Source organism: Mauremys mutica, chromosome 7 (assembly GCF_020497125.1).
Source record: "Mauremys mutica isolate MM-2020 ecotype Southern chromosome 7, ASM2049712v1, whole genome shotgun sequence".
NCBI lineage: Eukaryota > Metazoa > Chordata > Testudines > Geoemydidae > Mauremys > Mauremys mutica.
The window spans coordinates 70,446,057-70,465,997 of NC_059078.1; the positions used below are offsets into that span (position 1 = coordinate 70,446,057).

At 41.1% G+C, this 19,941-nt stretch overlaps 1 protein-coding gene across 3 annotated transcripts in view; it reads left to right on the top strand.

Annotated features, from left to right (window-relative positions):
• Positions 1–19,941, top strand: part of LOC123374075 (putative threonine dehydratase) — a 114,650-nt gene that overhangs the window by 52,961 nt on the left and 41,748 nt on the right. The window lies entirely within an intron of this gene.

Here is a 19,941-nt window from a genome sequence, read left to right on the forward strand (position 1 = left end):
TAAAATGTCAGTTGCATCACTGCACAGCATAATTCTAAGTGATCATTTTGTTTTCCTGTGTTGCCTTGTTTTACAACTTTGAGTGTTGGCTTTACCATAGGCCCCATTTTCCCTCCTTCTGTAGCTAATCAAATTCCCCAAAGATCCCTCCACCTTGGAGACATGCCGTTCCCACCCATGCCATTGTATGCTTATGTTGGAAATATTACTCATCTTAGATATGGAAAACTTAACTACATCCTGTGAACCCACCTTTAAGTGACATAATTCAAGGGAGGTTTTCTTTACTAGGATAATAGTCTCTTGTGCTGTCCAAAATGAGTTCACTCTGGTTTCATGCAAGTGAATTTCCCCTCCTGCCCCATTTTAAAAGCCAACACGATCACTTTGTTTTTGTGTTGACTCTCGAAAAAGGACAGCACAGAACCTTCTAAACTAGGGCTGCAGTGAAACGAGTAAGCTGTTCTTTCACATGTGGAAAGCATTACACAGCCTTGGGATGTCTTTCATGAGAAGAGGGAGTGGTCAGTGCCAAGGGCAGGCTGTTTGGGGAATAACATGTACCTTAATGAGTCCAGTACAGCATGTAGAGCGTTTTTATGACTCTGTGTGTCAGGAATGTACCACCAAGATGCATAAAAGTTAGCACAAACATTTGTATAAAAAGACTAAGGGTTCTGTCCTGCAATCAGTTATTACTGTCTATATCTTTTCACCTGATCTGAGTTTCACTGAAGGTAAAGTGTTCATGTGCTGATGCAAAAGATTAAGGATTACCATGTGACATTCACCCTGAAGATGAGTTCATCTCCGGTATTGGCATAAAATGCTACAGTAGGTAAAACTTGTCACACTGGTAGTGAATTAAAGACCCAGAATAAAATATCGCAAACATCTGAACCATGTGGGGGTTGTGGTATAGTGTGTAAAGTAATGGAAAAGATTGTCTCTTTATAAAATTAAAGGGTCTCTGACAGAACGCTGGCTTCACTTGAGACCCATTTGCTAGATGTGCCTACAGTCATGATGCTACCTGGGTTTGCGATCTCCCTGCTCCAAATAAAGTGTGGGTGTGGGATGTATAAGAGGCTCTTAAAATGCTGCATAGTGTGGAGATGGCGGCTTTCTTCCCTTTTAGGTCAGTATTGAGCTACAGTGTGGTATTTAAAGAACACTGTTTTTTTGGAAGTTCTCTGCTTTGAGATCTTGACCCCTTATGGTCTTTAAAGATCTCATAGCAATTGTTTTGTATTTGAATAGGGGTGTTATTCAGGCTGGAATTTAGCCAGGCCACCAGGTTCATTTTCTTGTCTATTTAAATTCTCATAGTTTTAATTGTGAAAGATAGTTTTTCCTTCCTGTTTTGGTTATTGTATGTTCTTCAACAGTATTCTGGCTTGGAGGTTGCTGCATTTCAGTGAAGAATAAATGGAACCCTGTATGTCACTTAAATTGTATAATGTACTTACGATCCTTTTGGGTGAAATGGGCTCTGCAATTCTTACTGTGTGGAGAAGTCACTAGGACTCTGAACAGAGTGAAATATACAAAGCAGTGACTCTGTAGGATAAAGCCCTAACTCTGCAGCCCTGTTCAAATTGTTTTGATTCAAAATTGTGGTTACTTCCCATACCATTGCAGTACTAATTGCATTCCTATGAAATGCATTTTGAGATCATAATTGCAATACTTGGCATTTAAAGCTGAGTCAAAGAACAAAAAGTCCTTGCAAGATCAGCAAAATGTGGTAGTAGTAAATTTGGTTTCTGAGTTAAATTGCTTCATGGAATCATAGATTATTAGGGTTGGAAGGGACCTTAGGAGATCATCTAGTCCAACCCCCTGGTCAAAGCAGGACCAATCCCTAAATGGCCCCCTTAAGGATTGAACTCATAACCCTGGGTTTAGCAGGCCAATGCTCAAACCACTGAGCTATCCCTCCCCCTTCTTCACAGAAGAAGGCTGAAAGTTAGGGCTCATGTGCTTCCTCTGTTCAGCTTGTTGCAACCAGATATTCAAGGAGTCTGAGAAAAGTGTGAATCCCAAGCCCCACATTTCTTACACACAATGTGGGGAGTTAATGAATGAGGAAGAGATTGAAAGGGACAATGTGTCCTAGGCAACTCACTGCCATGGGGTATTACTAAGGCTAATAGTCCAGTAAATCCTTTAAAAAATTTAGTCAGCAATTACAAGGGCTCTTAGGGCTATTTAAAGAGTGTGGCTAGAACCTTGAACACATCCAAAATCATTGTAGCAAGCTGACTTGGAAGTTAGATTACTGTTCTTTAAATACATGCACAGACCATTCCCCAAATAGTTAGGTGACTTCCCTTTGCACTCTGCTGCTAAGAGGTTAATGAGATGGCCTATCCCGAAGGACGTGCTCTTTTCCAGTTTCAGAACAGGTTCAAAATGATTGAACCTAACACAACGTACTTTACCCAGTGCTATGCAAGAGCTAATTGTGGGACGTCTGGTAATTCATATCCACGAGGCAGACGGTGAGGTTACATGTGAAGGGTTATCTGGATCATCCTTTAAAATAGATGGTGTACTGTAGAAGTGTAAGTATGCTGCTTGCTGCAGAATCAAGCAGGGAACAAGGCACCTTGTGAGTCGCTCAGTCAACCATGATAGTTACTAAAGCTTGCAAACAACTGACTTACTGGGACTGATATTGGAAAAAGGGATTTATAGGGAATTGGATGGCTCATTGAGGGGATTGCTAATGAGCTAGAGAATCTTTCACTTCTAGGTCATTAGTTCAAATCTGTTGCTGGCTAGTAGTGACCAAAAGGCTGTTTGGTGGCCTATATGAAATGTTTCACTGCGGCTTCCAGTGGACTGATGTCCTTCTCACAGCTGACAGTAGTTGCATTTGGTGGCAGTGTGAGAGCTAGTGTGGTGACCTCACCGTGATGACTTCAACTGTCAGTGTCCACTTGACCAGCTGTGGGGGCTAACCTCAGGGTTTCTTTGCTATGTTTATGCTGGTCTGAATGATCAAGTAAAGTACCTCTAGCAATTACAAGGCTTTGCCAGGGGGAGTGGAAGGAGGGGAGGCCTGAAAAGACAATGAATTACTGAGGAATAAGACTGTTAAAACTACCATGTCGTTGTTGCTTATGATGATATAGTTAACACAGTTCAAATACTATAGTTTTGTACTGGATTAGGTCCCGATTTGGCAAAGCATCAAGTATGTGCTTAAAACCAGACGATCCCTATTAAGCAAAGCATGTGCTTAAAGTTAAACATTTGCTTAAATGCTTTGCTGAATCAAGGCTAGGAATATTTATAGCAAAGTGTTGATATAGGAGCATGAACTAATTTCATTTTCCATTGTGAATAGGCCATTTCAAGCTCTTCTTCTGCTCTCACTAATTAATTGTTGCAGATTATACATAAAATTTGCAATTAAAGATGGCACCAGCCTCCTGGATCTGAGTTTTGATCAAAAGTTTGAAGCTCATTCTATCTCTGTACTGGGCTGAATTCAAACTCCCTAAAGCAGAGGGCTGTCTGGATTGGAACCATTGGAGTTCTGCAGTGATGTGACTCTGGGTTTTGGTTGTATCTGTTAGAGTGAGATGTTCATTGCTTCATCTGCAATTTGGGTTTTGGGCCATCTTTTAATCCCTTAACCAGTGTTTAGCTGCCCTGGTTTTAGGTGCTTCAGGATTTACTAAAATTAAGTCCCACCGGAGGGGTCTCTTAGACTATGTCTGCACTGCCTCACAGTTCAGACTACTGGGATGTGAATAGCAGTGCGCACTCACGTCCTGCACTGTTACTGCCCTATGTGGACACTGTGGTCACGTTAACTTTGTCCTCTTCAAACAGAACTACATTAATGCAAACTAGGAACTTTTTAGTTCATGTCCAGACGTGGGAGTTACAGTGCTGCACTTTGGGGTGTGTGTTGCTATTCACAGCCCTGTAATCCAAACTGTTGGGCAGTGTAGGCAAGCCCTTAATTTTAGAGCTTGTTGGAAAACCATGATTTTTTCCCCATGAAATTATTTGCAGGAAAAATCCCCTTTTGAAATTTTCCCATAGGAAATTTAGAAAAGGTTGGAAAGTGTCCACACCCACTTTCTTACTGTGTGAGGAAACACTGTTAAATGTTCGGAAGCATTGCTCTGAAAGGTGAAAATATGGCTTTGTCTGAAAGTGTTTAACAGACAGAAAGTAACACTTTCAACTCGTCACGGCTGTTATCGCACATTCTTACCATTACCTACTATTGGGGGGGTGAGGGGGAGTAAGAAAGTGTGTGTGTGTGTGCGCAAATCTCTTTGGAAATTGTTTTTACCTGTTAAGAGAAACAGGAAAACAATCAACAATAACATTTTCTTGGGGTGGGGGTGGGGAATCATTTTTATACAATTCCAATTTCTGAATTAAAAATTTTTGATCACCTCTGTTAAATCTTGATGTGCATTAGATAAATTATTTTGAGGTATCTTTATATGGATATGTATGACCTTCTTAATGTTAAGTCAAAGGTGCACAGAGTCTGAGACAGGTCCCTTGGTCTCCGTAAAGAAAAAAGGGAATAGTGTGCCTCATTAGTAACTCTAGGGTTTAATACTCAGTACTGGAGACAGGCTTGGATGTTTCGGGTTTTTGGACAGCAATGGGAAGTGCACCATGATAATCTGACTCCTTCCAATAATAGCAGTAGCAAAAAGGAAGGAAACAGAATTTCCTGGAGAGGGGTGTTAGGGAGAGGGAAAGACCAGATTAACTTCCTAGATGAAGGCTGCCTAGCTATGAAGAGGGTTTAAGTGAGAGAGAGAGCGGTCAAGGTCAGGGAAATAACTATAGACATTCAAAATAAAATTGGTGCCCACAAAGGGTGATAAAATCCGGTTGCTTCAAAAGAGGAGAAAGCAAGTGCACGTGTGGTATAGTATGTAAGCAGGGCCAGCGTGTGTCTGGGCAGTGCAAGCCAGCAGAGCATAAGAAGCTTTCAGTGACAATGAAGTTTGACAGGCAAGAATGAGAGGAAGAGACCTCTAATAATAGGGCATGTTTAACCGTTTATCTCTCATTAAGGAAATAGCAGCTTGGAAAATGGCTGTTAACTTTCAGAGCAATTATGGTAATGCAGCACCTTCTGAGTTACAGCTCAGTCAGCATTTCCAGCCTAAACTTAATTGGCAGGGCTTTCAGTCTGGGATATGGACACTTGACATGGACTTGAACCTCACTGTGGAAGTGTCTTCTCCCAGCAGTTGGAGAGTGTCTTTGCAGGATGGCAGTTAGTTTTGAATGTTTCTCCCCAGAATAGCCTCAACTTGGTAAACTGGCTGGCAGCTGCTAGGCAAAATAGTTCTAAGGATTCCCTGTTACCATAATACAAACAATAGTAGTAGTGCCTCATGGTCCCGAACGTGGATCCCTTTGTGCTAGGTGCTGTACAAACCTAAAAATATGTGGTCATTGGCAGAAGTTGGCTTCATGGGTTCTGTTCCCAGCTCTGCCACTGACTCACTGCACACTCTCTGTGCCTCAGCTTCCCCATGTATTAAAAGAGTAAAATAAATTCCTAAGAAGCTGGTTTGTGAGAGGTGATAGAATGGAAAATTAGTATTACTTTTTGGCTTGTAGCATCTTTAAAACGGTGACCGCAGTCTTCAGTATTTACAACAGTGTTTTTCAACCTAGGGGTGTCAGGCCAGCCTGGGGCATTCACAGCGTTTGTTATACCTGAAATATATGGTCCTCATTTCTCTCTCCCTTCCCCCTAGCATTCAGTGCAGGTTTTCCCCATCTCTGCTCTGAAAGCAGCAATGCTGCAGGGGCTCCCTATGCCTTGGGAAATGTTTTTGTCTTTAATCGAAACCATGTGAAGTGCACTTGGCAATTAGTTAGGAGTGCCTCATAAATGCTTGTAATAATAATAATAGGATCCTTCTCAGAGCATCTGAAATAAATAGCACTGGTTTATATCAATAGGAGCAGTGTGAACCTTTACCCACTTAGGGTGACCAGACAGCAAGTGTGAAAAATCGGGACGGGGTGGGGGGTAATAGGAGCCTATATAAGAAAAAGACCTCAAAATCGGGACTGTCCCTATAAAATCGGGACATCTGGTCACCCTATACCCACTCCACCCCCACTCTTCAAATGTTCTCCAGGTAAAGCAGCTGATGACTCCTTGAAAGTCCACTCACCTTCCCTCCTTGCCCCTTAATAAACTGGCCCTGGTCTTAGCTGACATGTACAAGACTGAGGGCTCTGGCTGTAGCCACTGACCTGAACATGGTGTGTCTGCACCCATGGCACTCTGCTGAGGTGAGACCACGTGTAGCATGGCCTCTCATGGTTCCCAGCCAAGGCCACTCCCGACCCGAAACAGCTGATGAGTGGGAGAACTGGAAGTGGGGGAAGTATGGAGAGCTGAGGGAGAGTGAAGCAACTGTGTCACGGCTTGGGGAGTTCGGATGAGGGAGTGAATGCATACAGGCCTGTTGTGTGGAAGAAGGAGGAAAAAATGACCGAGACTGTGGTGGTACAATTGACAAGTCTGCGGTAATGTAGGGGTTCCCAAGCAGTCTAAATCTTATGCTCTGTCACTTGGGAAAGAAGTGAAATTCACTGTTCCTGACGTATCTTTCCCCACCAATAATACATAAGTCTTGCAGCTCTGTACCTCTGCCACTGATTTTTAGTAATGCTCCTTTACAGCACCCATATACCAGGGGTCAGAACTGACCTCAGAGACATGTCACTGCAATCTTCTGCCTCTAACCCCAAAGGGCTCGTCTTCCTACTTTCCCTGAATGAGCTGTGTAGACTTTTCTCCTACTCTGAAGACCCTGAGCAAAGCATCCTATCACTCAGCAACTCTGCTGCTGACACTGCTGAATTCAGGGCTTGGATTCCAGACTACCAAGGATCCAGCATGCTAAAACTCTGCTTCCTAAGCTTGTAGGTTAAATAATATAAAACCCAGGTATCTGTAAAATGCCCCATTGCGAATTCACAAACCATTATGACCCCCTCAGGAAAGTGGCAGCCTTTCCTTGTGGTTTTTCTGCAGAAGTCAATGTTGCTAACTTCATGAGCCATTTAACAAACCTAGATCATGCTCTGTAGCTAAGTATATAAAGCTTTACGTGTTCTGCCAACTGAATGTCACCTAAGTATAATCCAGGCCCTGACTCAAATTGACAGGGACAGGCTGGCCTGGGAAATAATCTCTTTAAATAGCAGCAGCCAATTCTCAAAGTCATTTCTTTTGCCCTGTCTAGCATTGGAGAGCTGCTTACTGCAAGTCGCCTACAGAGCACACATCCCTCCCAGGCTTGACAGGGGCGGTACGTTCCAAAGGCAAGTGGGTCAGTTGCCTGGGGTCTCGCCGCTTTGGCTAACGCTGGGAATTGCTATGAATTTTGCAGCACAGTTTCTCTACTCCAAGGTTTTAAAGAACAGAACTCCCAGGGAATGCTCCAGGGAAGAGGAAGACTATGATCCTTTCTGGCAAAGGTTGGAGAATATTGCTGTGTGACTTAGAACTAGATTGCTCCTTACAAGTGATGGACAGTCCCAGGGCTGTACCTGGGGCTGGAGCCACGGACATCACTTCCCCTGGATCCCTTCTGCCTCCTTATGGTGCTATAGTTGGAGTTGTGCTTCACCTCTTTGTGTATTTTGTTGCTCTGCTTTATAGGTAATGCTTTTTGTTTTTCCTTTCCTTTCCCAGTTCCCTAGAAAAACAAAAGTGATTGTAGTTATTCAATATTTTCTAAAGCTCTCAGTGGCCAAAGTGATCGCTGAGGTCACTGCACTGGAATCAGTGAAGCAGCACTGGGAATGAACTTGTCCCACCGGTACAGGTGAAGACTGAATTGACTTATCTATGGGACTCAAAGATTTTACCTTTCTGTAAATATATCCTGATGGAAAAAGGCCTGAAGTGGTCAATGAAATACTGAAAAATGAACCATCTTGTGGGACATTTACTTTGTGTATTTCTGGAATATGGTGTTAATGGCATGTTAGATGTCTTTCTGTTGGTGATCATGGTCTACTGTTAATTATTGTATTACAATAGTGTGTGGAGTCCCCAGTTGAGATCAATGGCCAGTTGTGCTAGGTACAGACAGGTATGAACGTTCCCTGCCCCAAAGATCTTACAATCCAAGGCTCTGATCCTGCAAATCCTTACGTTTGTGCTAAATATTCAGTAGCCACACTGATAGCAATGTACTCAAAGTTAAGCACACATTTGAGCATTTCCACCTATACAGACAAGACGGACAGGTGAAGTATTATCATCCCATTTTTTACAAATGAGGAGCTGAGTCAGAGAGAGAGAAAGTGACTTCTCCAAGGTCATGTTAGACATTTTCAGCAGAGTCCAGAATAGAACCTAGATCTCCAGAATTGAGTCCAGTGCCTCTAACACAAGACCACCCTTCTCATCTGTGTTGTTTGTCATTTCTTACATGAAAACTTCTCATTTGGTTAATAAACTCAGAACTCTATATTTTAAGATTTTTTTTTAATTATAAAAATGTTTACAACTGTTTTAGCTTTGATCCTTCTCTTTCCTAACAGATGCAGCCAACCCTGAAGTAAATATTGTTCTTTTGGCTTTCTTAAGGAAGAAGCCTCCGTCCATTCAAGGGACTTTGTGGAATTATTGTAACATTAGCATCACAGGGAATGAACCACACAAAGTGTAGCCATTTAAACTCATCATGCCTCCACATTTTTAATTCCCATATTAAGGAGGTGTCAGATTGTTAAGGGGATAATACTGCCAGCTTTAAGCAGTGGCGTTTGTTTGGACTGAGGTCACAGTGACTGTTCAGACAGGACTGCTGGTCAAGCTGAAGCCAAATAGAGGGTTTGACTTGGCTCTGCCTATGATGATGCTGAATTAGTGAAGCTAATGCTATACACACAGAGAGAGATAGAAAATACATAGAACTTGCTATTGCAGCTTGACTGCTGGGCAGCAGACATAATCAGGCCTGAGCTTTACATCCATTAACTGTAGAACATCGCACATAAGGAACTGAGACAAATGTGCCTGCTGTATGTATAGTGTCCAAACCATTTCCCAGCTTGGTTATTCAATTAGTTTATTTTAACTGAAACAAACTCCAGCTAAACTCTCCGGTTGTGATGTATTGGCTCCATCACCCAGTGCATTTAGTCTGTAGAGAGGTAGGCTTACCATTAAGGCATGGTTATGAATGGCTAAGGCTCTGGGACTTGGGAAATCTGGGTTCTGTTCCCACCTCAGACACAGACTTCCTTCATGATCTTAGGCAAGTTGCTTAAATCTCTCTGTGCCCTGATTTCAAGTCTGTACAGTGATTATAATTCTTCCTTGGTCTGTCTTGTTTGTTCAGGGGAGGCTTTCCAAAGTGCTGGAGGGATTTAGGGGCAGAAGTCCAAATGACTTTCTGTGCAACTTGGGTGCCTAAATCCCTGAGCAACTTTGGAAAAACCCACCCTTAAATTGTCAGTGCCTGGGGGGCAAGGACCGTTTCTTACTGTGCGCTAGTACAGTGCCTAGCACAGTGGGGTGCCACAGCCTTGGGAGTCTCTAAGTGCTACGGAAATAAAAGTAGTAATAAAACTGGCAAAGGGTTTTCTAATCTGCCATTATGGATAGAGTGCTGCAGGGGGTCCTGGGCTATGTGCTCCCTGTATTAGGGGAAAACCCATTGGACCTCAAGTCCAAGCCATGTAGAATGCACTTGTACCACTCCGAGTGGTGCCTTATAATTGCTGCTGCTGGTGGTGATGATGCTTTTTATAACTTACAAATATGCAAGTATTGATTTGTTTTCCATTGATCTTTGTTCTCAATGCACTTCAGAACATAGGACTGAATGAACCACAAGTTATACTCTTGATGCAGAAATTACTGGCTGAAAGGTTATGGTCTGTGCAGGAGGGTCAGACTGGTAGATCATAATGATTCCTTCTGGCCTTAAAATCTATGAATCTGCAGTCCTTAATCCAAAACTACCATTGACTGGAGGATTAGTCTACAGTATTTTTCTTGGTCAGTCAGACTTCTAGTCCATCAAGTGTAGTGGCCCACACCTGATTCAGAGGAAGTTTTTAAAAAAAAATCTATAATGCATGTTGTGGCGAACTGGGAATGTTCTTAATGTTTTCTCTGAATACTGTGTTGGTGCCTCAGTGTCCTCTATGCAGTTCTTAAGTATCTAGGTGATGGAATAAGGGTGTGTGATTGCTACAGAGCAAAGGGCCAGTGCACCTAAATGCCTGGCACGCTGTCTCCTAGCAACTGATGGCCTGGGCCCTTTCTCTGCAAAGGTGCCAACTGAAGGTGTTGGAGACAAAGAGATCAGGTGACCTCCTGGCCCAGGAAAGGAACTGAGCAGAGAAGGAGGGGCTGGAGGGGATTGGCAGTCTGGAGCTGGCTGGGGACGAGGAGTGAAGTGCAGACGTGGGGGTCTGGCTTGCTGCCCCCCCAGAATGGACCCAGCTGAGGGGTCCCATTTGCTGTACCTACAAGCTCTATTTTAGACCATGTTCCTGTCATCTAATAAACCTCTGTTTTACTGGCTGGCTGAGAGTCACGTCTGACTGCAAAGTGGGGGTGCAGGACCCTGTGGCTTCCCCAGAACCCCGCTGGGGCAGGCTCGCTGTGGGAAGTGCACGGAGGGGCAGAGGATGCTGAATGCTCCAAGGAGAGACCCAGGAGGTGAAGACGTGTGAGCTTCTTGCCCTGAAAACAGTCTGCTCCAAGGAAGAGGAGGCTCCCCAAAGTCCTGACTGGCTTTGTGGGGAACAGTTCCAGAGCATCGCCCAGGGACTCTGTGACACGTGTCACAAAGGCTGGCTCCTGTAAACTGCTGAGCCACTCCTGAGAAGTGCTAGGGTGCTTAGCATTTTTAAGGAGATGTGTTCAGTTAGTATCTTAGAGGGTCAGGCCTCAGCTGAGTAATGTTTTACAGGGGTAGGAATCTTTCCATCCCTGGAAGTCATTTGAGACCTAGAAGCATGAGATCTGGCTGCCCTTATCTTGAATGCAAACTACAGGTGGGTCTATTGATTATAAAAGGATCTGGCTCTTTTTTTTTTTAAACCCAGATTTGATGTTTGTTAAAATAAATTGTGGGTTCATCCACATTAATTGGTGTTATCAGAATGGTGTTGATGCATAATAATCCCTAGCAAGTTTGCACACTACCATTGTCCCCTGTGACATATGCAGAGGAGTTTTGGATCATACAGAAATAAACACACACATAATTACCCTTCTAACATCTTCCCTGAATAGCCCCAGTATTGTCTCTTAGTGACTGTGCTAGAGTTGAAACTTAACTTGTAGATCCAAATTCTGTTGGTCACTTATATCGACTCATCCATGAGAAGCTTGTTGTGCCCATATTCTAAGTTGCCAGCAACCCCACAAGACCTTGGATTTCACGCTCAATAGACCATCAACAGTTCCTTGAAGCCATGGGCAGGATGTAGGGATTGGGGAGTACTCTGTGTGTCTTAGCCAATACCTCCCTCTTTCACTGCACTCCCACTCAGCTTATTTTCCCTCTTGACCTGAGCAATCTGAGTATAGGTAGCTGAGTAGGGGTTTCATAGGCATTCCTGGACTATCCAGACTCAGAACCAGGGTCTTTTAATCTGTCGTCAATGCAATAGCAAAGGGGGGAAAAAGCAGAAGCATTCTTTGCCCATTCAAAGCATGGGACTTGGGCACAGATGTTCAAGAGGAATCACTGCTGGACTGCAGGCACTATCATCAGAGAACCACTCACAAAAGTGGTGTCTTCCTACTCCTAGTGTTGTCATGTTGTTTTATCCAGCTTCCAGGTGATCTGAGGGAAGGCTGTCTTTTAAAATGGTAACACTGATAAATGGAGGCCTGGAAGTTCAATGGGAAAGTTCAGATGCTTCTCTGGCCAATCCTTCATTAATTTTGCCAGCACTACTTGGAGTGTGGTGTAAGAAAGCCAATGGGTCCTGTCAAGGGCATCAAGAACACATTTTTCCTCTAAAGAATTGTGTGTGTTTCAGAACTGATGAACAAGCCCAGCTTTGGATATTGTGTGACACAGGTGAAGAAATCTCTCTGGACCTGGACCTTTGCTCTGGTACAAACCATCCGTTATCACTTTCTTTATGCTCAGAATGTGCTGTGCATCTAGATTGCGGCTCTTGTTATGAAAAAACTTCCTTTTTTTTTTTTTTTTCCAGACTGGCCATCCATGCGGACCTGGTTCTCCATAGCTTAGTCACATAAAACAACACTCGGTCTGTTGTCTATTAGTTCACGGGCATGAGTGCCCACATTCCACTTACCTCTTTAGCTCACAAGAAAATATCCAGCCTGACTCTGAGGCCTCTGGCTCCAGAAATACTGGAGCGGTCAAGTCTAGAAAATAGACCTTCTAGTAAGAGAAGGCTTCTCTTATACCACTTGAGTTCTAGTTCGGCTCCTTGTAACCAACAAAGGCTGGGTGATCAGTTGAGGCCATTTTGTCTCCACAAGGCAACCTTGTATAATTCTGGGGACCTGAAATCCAGCCATCATCACAAACCATGAGAGGCTCCTTTGCTTAAGCAAACAAACAGACCCCATTCTGAGAAAGGCCTCACTTGTTTTGAGGTTATCTAAACCCAACAAAGGCAGTTGGACTCCAATGCCCTCTGGGCTTGCTACTCAAAAAGATATATAGCAAGCAAACAGCCTACCATATAGGGCTGGGCTCCAAGGCATGCCCAAGTAGACTTCCTGTGGAAACAGAGAAAAGTGATAGCAATTCCAGTACCTCAAACAGCTGCAATCTTGGCTCTTCTGACTGCTACAGCTAAGAAAATTAACATTCTGACTCCTAACGGTGACCTCTCTTGTAAATATTCAAGAGCAATACACAAACTCATATAAATGAGTCTCCTTCATGAAAGGAAACCCCTCTCTGGGAAGGAGCAATCAAGTGTAACCAGGGTAATTCATAGTTCTCAGATCCTGTCAGTTGGCTACATTCTACAGTGTTCTAGAGCAGGACAGTGTGTGTTTGTCTGGTTTGGTGGTCAGAAATTAGGCAGGGCTGGTGTGGTTGTGTCCTCTAGCATGTTCAGGAGTTTCTGCATGGCTGAGTGGTAGTTGGTGAAGCAGGGACTCTATAATATGGAAAGCTTGATAGTTTTTAATGGACTTGGAGGGATCTCTTGTAGTTTACGAACAACACTTGCATAACACCATCTTTTGTACACACAAGGAGACTAAATATTTAGTCATTGCACTTATGGGGAAGAATGGCCTTTTGTCTAGCATTGTGCAATGGTTGTTACCCATGGAATTGCACCTGCTTATCTGGGGGGCCACATTCGATTCACTGCCCAAAACATGCATAACTTGGGTATCTAAAGTAAGCACCTCCACTCCCATTGACTCAAGTGCCTGAAGTTAGGTGCCTAAGTTAGGAAAACCTTGTCCAGTGAATCTAATTTGGCTCACACAAGCAGGTGCAATTCTATTAACATCAGTTGAGTTTCACTCACTTCCACAAGGCTGAATTTGGCCCATTGAATCAAATCCTTTCTTTTAATTATACTAGTGAAACACAATAAAATCAGACTGGTCCCCTTAGTGTAACCAAAGTCAGAATTTGACCCGTTGTCTTATAAATGAAATAAAATATATCACCTTTCCAGTATTGTTTCCATACTGTTGATAATTCAATATACTTAGGCAGGAAATGTTCTGTGACAGTCTGTATAAATAAAGGCTTGTTAATGTGGTCACAGTTACATTATCTATACTGCAACTATTTCCACCGAATAATCTTTTACTTATCATACAATCATAGTTCACCAGAATTTTTGCTATGGGGAGTTGTAATCTCTAAATAAGTCAGCATGTTTTCCAGTAGTCTAATGACCACATAAGAACAGATAAATGAAGTATAATCTTAGATATGGATAAACCAATTTTTCTTAAACTGTACTAGGGTCCATAATATCTTATATGAAACTAGATAACCAAATACCGTATTTCACTCACACACACACACACACACACACACACACACACACACACACACACACACAAACCACACCGTAGTATTAAAAATGGCTGAAATAGCCAGTCATTTTAATCACTTTCCACTAGATTGTCAGCCTATTAAATTTTCAAAGGGACAGGGTGTGCAAGTCATTTAAACCTTTCCAGCTTCTGATGTCATGGGGATTTATTGAGCATGCTGATTTGAGTAACGCTCTTTGGAAAACGTTGCAATCATCTTTGTTTAAACAGTACTTACACAAGTAAGTAAAATCTATTTACAAGAGCAACAGGTACCCTTCTATCTTTTAATAAGTAGTACTTGGCTTTGACTGGCCCCTGGCATCACAAAATCTTGTGCAATTAATTACTATTTACTCATTAGTACCAGCTGTCAGAATTCACAAGATTTGCTTGTTTGAACAGCAAAATACAAATTATTTCTTCTAGGAGTGGGAGGTTTGCTATATAAGGTCATCATCTTAAAATTTCCTAAATTTGCATTTTGGTCTTGAATTTGACCAATCAATGTAGCATCAGGATAGTATACCTATTCTTACTATAGCAGTTCTTTACTAAGTGAGTGTTCCCAGAAGTAGTACAACCTATTTTAAAGCCCAATGTGAAGAGTTAGTGAAATTGGCTGTATCAGTATGGATCAAAATTACAAATGTCCAGTTAGAATGTTCTCAAGCTATCCTAAACATTTTATCTTTTAAACTGAAGATTTTGGGGGGTGGGCGGGAAGGCTGTGAGGCCTCTGGTATTTTAACATCCAGCCATTGCTACATTCCTGTATCATCTTACGGCTAATATAAGCAGTATAGTGACTTCTTGTATGGATGTCCACATTTCTGTCATCTCTGCCCATAAATACTCATTTTGCAGTAGATGGAAAGACTGACAAATGGATCAGATTTTGTCCTCTGATATGTGTCCAATGCCCATTGGTTTCACTTAGCAGTTATGTTGGATCTGAGTGTGGAGTTTAGCCAGTTGACGAGCTACTGCAAGATAACTATAAGTGTGTATTTCTTTCCTCCTTGAAACAAAAAAGGCAATTTTGTGGTTCAAATAAAGTGTGCAGAATTTTTTTCCCCAAATGCTACTTCACTTAATTTACAATGCTGAGAGTTTTGAAAGCAGACAAACCAAAAGACAAAACTTATTCCAAGCTTTTTATCATTTTAAGAGCATATTTCAAAACCAATGACCATGCCGCTGCATTGAGACTGCATTAGGTAAGACTGTCTGTATAAGTAAATAATTTCCTACAGTTCCTTCATTCTCTTTGGAATGTCTTCATATGGATTTTTTTCTTTCTTCCCCCCTTCCTCCTCTCCCCCCCCCCCCCCCAGCTATGCTGAGCAACTGTTCACAGAAAAGTAGGTTTATAAGCCATGTTTGCATGGTTGTTTTTACTAACCACACTGAAGGTGAAATGGCATGAATTATATGCATGCAATAAAACTTTGATAGCTGGATATTTGTTTAATGTGTGTGCTGGAAAGTCACATAGAAATAAAGAAGCTCATTCACTGAGCTTTTCTAGAAGAATCTATTGAAAAGCACAGCTGATTCATTTGGAAATAGCTATGATTTATATTGTGTGAGGAATATATTTATGAGCTGGGCACATTCCCTCCTCCCCCAAATAATAACAAATTCACTGAGAGACACATTTTTGCAAGGCACTGAAACTATTTGAGATTTTAACCTGAATTTGGAATAGTCTGGCCAAAAAAACCTTGAAAACAAAAATTTTGGAAAAGTCACAACTGTTTTTGTTACGAAAATGTTGACTTTTTTTCTAGATGTGTTCAAAATGAAATGTTAATTCAAAATGACATTTTTGAAACTAAATGTTGACTTGAACTAATATTTCATTTTGAAATGTCACTTAAAATTTACATTTGATTTTTAAACCATTTTTAATTGACATTTGAAATGTTGCATTTGACCTGAAATTTTTTTTTTCAGTTTTGTGTTTTGTCGAGGAAAAACAACCGTTCAGTTTCAGTTCAACACAAACCACTATTTTTATTTTATTTTATTGGTTTTCTGGCTGGGCAACTGAAGTGAAAAATCAATTATTTGCTAAGCTCTAGATCTGATCACTAAATACTGTACCACTTATTGTTACGGTGCATGACAAGTCATGCTTCTACTTTTCATTGCCCAGACTGTTGTTCGCATGTTTTTATACATGCATTAACTGTAATCTCCCTGCTAAAAAAAACACATGAAGAAGCAAGTTAAGCAAAGTAACCAAACTGCCTTCAGGAAGATAAATGCAGGTGACCTGGCATGGCAATTAGTTACCTGTTGGTGGATTTGCAAACTTTCAAATTGACTGTTGACTTCTACAGATCATGAGCTCTCCGTAGGTAGATGGCACATCCAGATGGGTTTTATAGGGAAAAATTTAATTGTCTGATGAGACAGATAAAATCATATGAGACAATCAGCACTTACAATAACCTGAAGCTGTATCCTTGGTGATGTGGCTGCTAACCTCTTTAGCAAGAATTTCCCACTGGTAACATAGTAGCAGTGGGAGTTCTCACAAGGACAAAGTAAGCTGGAGTAATTGCTGAAGTTAATGGAGTTATGCCAGGAGGCAATTTGGCCCCGTGTTCCTGTAGCCCTCAAAACTGTAGACTAGATGAAGTCTAAGAGTCTGATTTATTCCCCTTCCACCTCTCTTCACCCCTTTCCTGGGCCAAAACAAGGAAACCCAGGAATAAGGCCAAAACCCCCAGTCTGCCATTTTGGCCTCTTGTAGAGAAAAACATTTGATGGCTTGAATGCATGATGGGAGTATCACGTCAAAGCCTCAGATCTACATCAGTCTAAGCTAATTAATAGAGTTTTGGGGTGGTTTTTTTTTAATAGCAATAGAAAAACAGGAGTGTGTCTAGTATCTGTATCTTTCTTACAAATCAATCAGTCCTTTTGAACTGAAAATAAAATCCCTATTTCTGTATCTACCTAATAACTTATCCTTTTTACCCATCAACCATGTAAGAAACCTGATATGTTTCTACTAATTTCTGAACTAGGCAACTATGCATTTAGGGAAGTTATGAGCATGTGTGTTCTTGTCCTTTAGAGTAGTTATGGTCTACTGGGTTATAGAAAATGTTTTGTTTGCCGGTCAATGAACTACTGAACTGAGATGTTAGTCTGCTAGAGCGTGATTGCATTAGGCCTATTTAGGTCATGGAATTTTGCAATATGTTGTAACAACTCCTGTAGGAGCCATTTTGGTCTAATGTGTTGTGCTAGACACCATGCAGGAGAACTAACTCCCAACTCCAAAATAACTTAACTGTAGAAATCCATTAGCTATAGGCTAATGGATGAAAGAGTTTAATTTAAAACCACAGTCTGTGCTCTGAGAGTGTGGCAATTTTCAGATGTGTTCCTGAGAAGAATCTTTTAAAACACAAACTTCAACCCAGCTAAATTAGAAGCCTGGGAATACAGACCTTGTTCAAGACACAGAGGTTTTATCTAATCTTGCTTAGAATAGTGATGGAATAATGTTGCTTTTTTCTAATGAGGAATTTTGAAGAGACAGGAAAGTTTTTGTGGGAAATAGTCTTCTCTCCTTCTCTCTCACAAAAATACTCTTATAAGGATACATTTGCAAAACAATTGATGAGGCTAATACAGGACTGCATCCAAAATAACACAAACCTTTTCTTAGCTGCCCTAAACATTCCTCTTCCAAGACACGTAATGGAAGAAACAAGAATGTATTGGGAAGGAAAGCCTCTGACATGCTTCAGGAGTCCATGTAGGAGCATTGATGGAAGTTCTTCAGCACAGGGGTTTGCAGCTCTGGAAAAGCGAGGATTTGTCCAGGGAACATTTCCTTCTAAATGCGCCATAAAGGTCTTGTTGAAAGTGATTGGAATGGGCAGCACCATGGTGATCAAAAATCTAAAATTAGAGTGCCATTCCAGTCACTATCTCCATGGATGAATGGCCTCCTAAATCACTTGGGAATCTTCCAGGACCATAGAAAATAACCACAGCTCATAGATAGATAGTTGGCAAGGATGCTAAAATCTCATATTGAAAATATATATTAAAAAAATCTGGCAAATGTTTTGTATTAGAGTGACACTGAGCTATTATAGTACAAAATTTGGCTTTTATTAGGTTGTTTTTTTTTAACCACAGAAGTATGAGCAAGAAGTATGAGAAAGGGAGTTATCCCCTATCTTTCCAATTGTGCTGTTCTGTTTTATGTCTCTTTCCCTCTATAAGTCACTTCCTAAATTCCAAGAGTTTTTGGAAGTTTGGCCTTTATCTGTTCAGAGAGACTTCAGTACATGAGAATTCATGCACAGGGCTACACATTATAATCTCCAACGAATAACTTGTAAGGATGATGATTTGGAATGCAAGTCTTATTCCACTTAAAAAAAAAATTCCAAGAAGAGAGGATAAATATGTATACATAGTGATCGAGTCACCTCTCAACCTTCTTTTGATAAACTTTTAGATTGAGCTCCTTAAGCCTCACATTTTGTCTAGCCTCTGAATAATGTTTGGGGTCCTCCCTTGAACTCTTTCTAGTATTTCCACATCCTTCTTGATGAGCAGACTTCAGAAGTGGATGATGTAGTTGAGCATCAGTCTTCCCAATGCTGTGTACTGAAGTGAGATCACTTTCGACTTGATATACCACTGTTTATATTTGGCCATTTTTGCCACAGCATTGCACTGAGAGCTCATGCTGAGGCGATTATCTACAATGACCCCCCTAAGTCGCTATAGGCATAGTTTTGCATTCTGTGCTCCCAGCTGTATTACCTTGCATTTGGTTGTATTAAAAAGCATTTTGTTGGATTGTGACCATTTAACCAGGCAGTTCAGATTACTTTACAACAGTAACCTGTCCTCTTATTATTTACTTCCCCACCAATCTTTAACTGTAAACTTTACCCGCAAATATTTTTGTCATCATCTGATCTACCTTCCATGACACCATGCCAACAGTCATTAATTTTAATTTTAGCCTCCGAGTCTTTGTTGATGGTCTCAAATTAACCATTGCATTATTGTACCTGGGACTGATGTGTTGAAACTGTGTTGGCAATCCTTTGGAATTTGGTTTTTCAAGGCTTGTTACACATTAATATTAGTGGTTAAGAGCTCTGCTAAATCCTTTAAACTCTTGGGTGTAAGTTATCCAGGCCGGTTGATTTGAAAATGTTTAATTTTAGCAGATGCTGCTTCACAGCTTCCTTTCTATTCCATCCTCAGCATCATATAGGATGGATATAGCCTTCTGCTTTGTTCCAAATGCAGAACAGAAATATTTATTAAACATTTCTGCCTTTTCTACATTATTATTTACAGTTATACCATCTGTATCTAGCAGTGGACCTATACCTGACCTAAGTTTGGGTTTATTCTCCTAATGTTTAAAACATGCATCTTTATTATCTTAAACCTATTGGCCACCGATATTTCACTTATTCTTTTGGCTTCCCTTATCAGTTGCCTATATTTTTCACTTATTCATTGCGGTTTAATTCCCCACTTTATATAGAAATTCTTCATTTTATTGCCATTTCCACATCTTTTAACTAGGATAACTTTTTGCCCAGTATAACCTCGTTTTTATATGTCGCAGAATTGTGGGGGTTTTGGACATTCATTAATTTTTGTTAAAACTTCCCACTTTTTAAATTTTGTTCTTGGTCAGTTATGCTGACAATTGCTTTAAGTTTTGGAAAAATGGCCCTATTACTGATTGATGCCATATTCTCTTTGCAGAAAATAAATGTAATGAGATCATGATCACTGGTACCTAGGCAACTAATATATATATTTTTTTAAATGTATACTTTTTCTCCCTCATTTTTAAGTGAGGGTTTTATTTTAACATT